We start from the raw sequence: 4,297 nt of genomic DNA on the forward strand, positions 1-4,297 counted from the left end.
GGGTCAGTAACCAGAGGAAACACATTTAAAGTAATTGACAAAAGAATTCGAGTTGTGATGAGGAGATTGTTTTTTCAGCAGTGTGTTGTTCTGGTCTGGAATGCAATCCTGAAAGGTCAGTGGAAGCAGATTCAATGTTAACTCGAAATGGAATTGGATATATACCTGACATGGAAAATATAACAGGGCAATGGGGGAAAGGACAGGAGTGCGGGTTGTGGGATTAATAGAATAGCTCTGTTAAATATCAAGCAAATGCACAGTAATAAGGTTCTGTGCTTGGACCTCAGTTATTTTCAAACCATCAATGGCAGAGAAGGCTCGAGGAACCATGTGGCTTCTTGTCATGTTCTTCCCAGTGTCCAGGATAAAGTGCAACATGACACTGATTTCCAGATGGCCGATACAAATGCAATGGACATCTTTTCTGGAAACATCACATTTAAAGTGATAAACTAATCATCAGGCATGGACAGGGATTGAACCCGTGATCTTCAGTTTATGAGACTGACGCCTTACCACTTGGCCACCATGTCTTTCCTGAATGGGTACCTGAGGCTCCAGAGGAGGAATTGTGATTCTTTTTCAATTTGGTTGAAACAGCATCGAGAAACATGCACAGAAATGAAGAGGGATCGTGGAATGGGGAACAGATCAGCCTCATTTCCATCATCAGCATCATGAAATCTTCATTCAGACATTCCATTCCCATCCTCAGCTTTTCTCACATCTGTACAATAATATGAGTGGACATTGGGTTGTTACTGGGCAGATTATATAAATAGACTATGTGCATCATCACAGGAAGTGCTGTAATATAATCTGTACGGCACCTCATGGAGTGTTGGAGATGAAACCTTCAATGCAAGATGTGCAGAGTAAACTCAGGTTATTTTAACCGTCAGATTCTTATAAATTCTGCCTTGACAGATATCAGAATATTATATGGGGGCCACAGTAAACCAAAGCGAAGATGGCGAAATCTTTGCCTGTACCTTTGAAAAGGTCACTGGACTGAACCAAGCCGAGGACTGGCCGAGATGGTTCCAGAGGTTTGCAAGGTATCGTACTGCATTGGGTCTCGTGCAGAAGCCAGACATGGAGCAGGTCAGTACGCTATTGTCTGCAATGAAGGGAGTGTGCAGGCAACATCCTCATGAAGAACAGAAGGCAACATGTGAAGAAGTTATTAAGGCACTCAACCTATTTTAATTGAGGAAAAAAATGTCATCGTGGAGCCAAAGTTAAAACGCTGCATTTGCTGACAACGCAACCACCAGGTGACGCTGTACTAGCACATGCGCAAATGCAGCCTCTTCCACTGAAACGTCACTGTCTGTGACATTCAGGCAGCTGCCAGGCTTAAAGATGGAGCTCCTCAATTTATCACAGAAAACAACTTCGACCCAAAAATCCCCTCAAAGGTTGCCATCGCCGCCTCCGTCCCACCCCCAACAGTCCCCCGCTCCTTCTTGTGCATTATATAGTACCAAGTCATCTTAATTCACCGAAAGTGAATTACTTTCGGAGCAGTGACTGTCACTTCATAAGCAAATATGGCACATATCTACACAATGGACATGTTTTGGTTGATACTCGGAGAACGTTGCGCTGTTTGTAGTCTCATCAGAAGGACAGCACCTCTGACAGTGCTGCACAACCTCTGTAATTCAGTGAGGTTTCATAGAGTCATAGACTTATACAGGACAGAAACAGGCCCTTCGGCCATCGTGTCTGTGCCGGCCATCAAGTACCGATCTATTCGAATCCCATTTTCCAGCACGTGGCCGTAGCCTTGTATTCTGTGGCGTTTTGAGTTCTCATCTAAATACTTCTTAAATGTTGTGAGGGTTCCTGCCTCTACCACTCCTTCAGGCAATGTGTTCCAGATTCCAACCACCCTCGAAGTGAAACATTTTTTCCTCAAATCCCCTTTAAACAGTGCCATCCCATTCTCCGGACGATCATTCCCCGCTTCCCCCCATCCCACTCTCTGACTGCTCACTCCCCGCTTCACCCGCCACCACCCCCATCCTGCTCTCTGGCTGCTCACACTCCAGGCCATGGGCTCTGCCGCTTCCCTCCTCTCGGCCACTCGCTCCAACATTGCCCCATCACCCCTCGAGGCTCGCCTTGCTTTATCGGGTGGTGCGGTGAAGAATGATCGAATATTGGAGCGAGAGGCCGAGAGGAGGTAAGCAGCATGGCTTAGAGCTAGTGTCTGGAGGGACGTGGGGGGGAAGCGGGGCGTGAGTGGACGCAGAGAGGGCAGTGCGGGGGTGGTGGGGGTAGCAAGCGGCCGGAGGGCGGGGGAGCGGGGTAGCGAGGAGCGGGCAGTGAGCGGCCTGGAGTGAGTGGCTGAGAGGGGGTAGAGAGTTTTCCCGCGCATGCGCCACTTCGTCCTGGAAGACGTAGGCTGAGCATGCACAGTATCTCAGAGCGCAGGAGACTGTTCGTGCATGTGCGAGCTTGGAGCGCTCTGATGACGTCGGCTGGCTGCTGCATTGTCAGGAATCACTTTGAATTTAATAAGCGTACAAAACAGAAAGGGGAGAGTATTCATTCATTTATCAATGACTTGTACAATCTCACGGAGGTTTGTGAATGCGGCAACTTAAGGGAAGAGCTGAATGGAGACAGGATTGTGTTCGGGGTATTAGACAACACCCTTTCAGATCATCTACAGTCCAGGGCTGATCTCACATTAACGAAAGAGTATCAATTGAGCAGCCAAGCAGAGGTTAGAAAGTTTAACCAATCCATTGTTCGAGGGGACAGGGAGAGTCTGATCTCGAGAGTTGCAGATTCAATTGAATTTGTTAAGAAAACAAAAGGAAAAATTAGTGGTAAAAGACAAGAAAGACGGGAAGAGCATCTAGTGGTAGCTGCAACCAATTGCAGTAGGTGTGGCCGAGAGAGACACAAGTGGGAAAACTGCCTCGCCAAAGAAGCTGAGTGTTTTTCCTGCAGAAAGTTGGGACACTTTCAGTCAGCGTGTGGCAGTAAAATACCAGCACTGAATATAATTAAAGGGAAATCCCCAGAGAGCAAAAACATGAATGAAGTACAGGATATCCAAAGTGTGGAAATACATTTTTTAGGTGAAATCCAGGAAATAAAGTGAGAGTTGCTGGACGACAGAAATTCTGAAATATTTTAAGACAGAGGTAGATAGATTCTTGATAAACAAGGGGGTGAAAGGTTATCAGGGGCAGGTGGGAATGTGGAGTTGAGGTTGCAATCAGATCAGCCATGATCTTATTGAATGGTGGAGCAGGCTCGAGGGGCCGAGTGGTCTACTCCTGCTCCTAATTGGTATGTTTGTATGTAAGAAAACATGTTCTAGATACAATGAGAACTATCATTTGTTTGGAAATGGATTTGAAACCCCCTTTTATCAAAAGGTTATAGAGCTTTAATTTTTCTACAATTAACAGACAAATCCTTGTGGAGTTGAGATTGACAGAAACAATGGGCTGGATTCTATAGAGCCCTCGACGTCGAGATCTGTGGTGGGTGTGGGGTGGGGGCCGCCTGAAGATGGCCCCGGATGAGACCCGCCACAGACCTCAACGCCGGCAGGGCCTGGCTCGATATTGCCGGCGACGGCGAGGCCTTGTGGGGGACCTCCACCGCTCGGCAACGGGACCACAAACCTGCATTAATTATTATCCCATCACTTCCTGATGTTCCGCTGCGATCTTCAGCCCAGTGGCCGGCACTGCCGTGCCTTCGGAGCCCCACCCGGGCAAATGAGGTGCAACACTGGTGGGGAGGGGGGAGAAGGAAAGTTTCTCAGTGTAGGGGTGGGGGGACGGAGTCAAATTAATGTCATGGGTGTAGGGGATGGTGGGAAGGGTTATAGTTTACAGTTTGTGCAGTTTTGGGCGGAAGGTCAGATGGTAAAGGTAGGTTTTGGGAGGGAAGGGTAAATAATTAATTGAACTGTTATTGGGGGAATGGGAGAGAGGCAAAAGCAATGTATTTATTTCATTTAATTTAATCTTCCTTTAAATATTTTCCAGTAGGACTAACAGCCCTTTAAAAATGGCTGACACTCCAGTTCAGTACGAAGGCAGTGCTGCACGATCAGAAATGCTGTTTTTCAGGTGAGGCAGAAAACTGAGGATCCCTCTGCCCTCTCAGGTGGATGTTAAAGGTACCATGGCACTATTTCAGAGAATAGAAGGGGAATTATTTCTGGGATGCTGGTCATTGTTTAACCCTGAATCAACATCACTTCAAAACAGATTATCTCGTTTTTATCACGTTGTTGTTTCTGGGAGCTTGCTGTGCG

General features: G+C 47.1%; 1 non-coding gene across 1 annotated transcript; it reads right to left on the reverse strand.

Annotated features, from left to right (window-relative positions):
* Positions 1-464: 464 nt before the first annotated feature.
* On the reverse strand, positions 465-536 carry trnam-cau (transfer RNA methionine (anticodon CAU)). Its single transcript has one exon. It is a non-coding gene; the product is annotated as a tRNA-Met (tRNA).
* Positions 537-4,297: the final 3,761 nt, after the last annotated feature.

This window comes from Heterodontus francisci, unplaced genomic scaffold (assembly GCF_036365525.1).
Source record: "Heterodontus francisci isolate sHetFra1 unplaced genomic scaffold, sHetFra1.hap1 HAP1_SCAFFOLD_102, whole genome shotgun sequence".
NCBI classification, from domain to species: Eukaryota; Metazoa; Chordata; class Chondrichthyes; order Heterodontiformes; family Heterodontidae; genus Heterodontus; species Heterodontus francisci.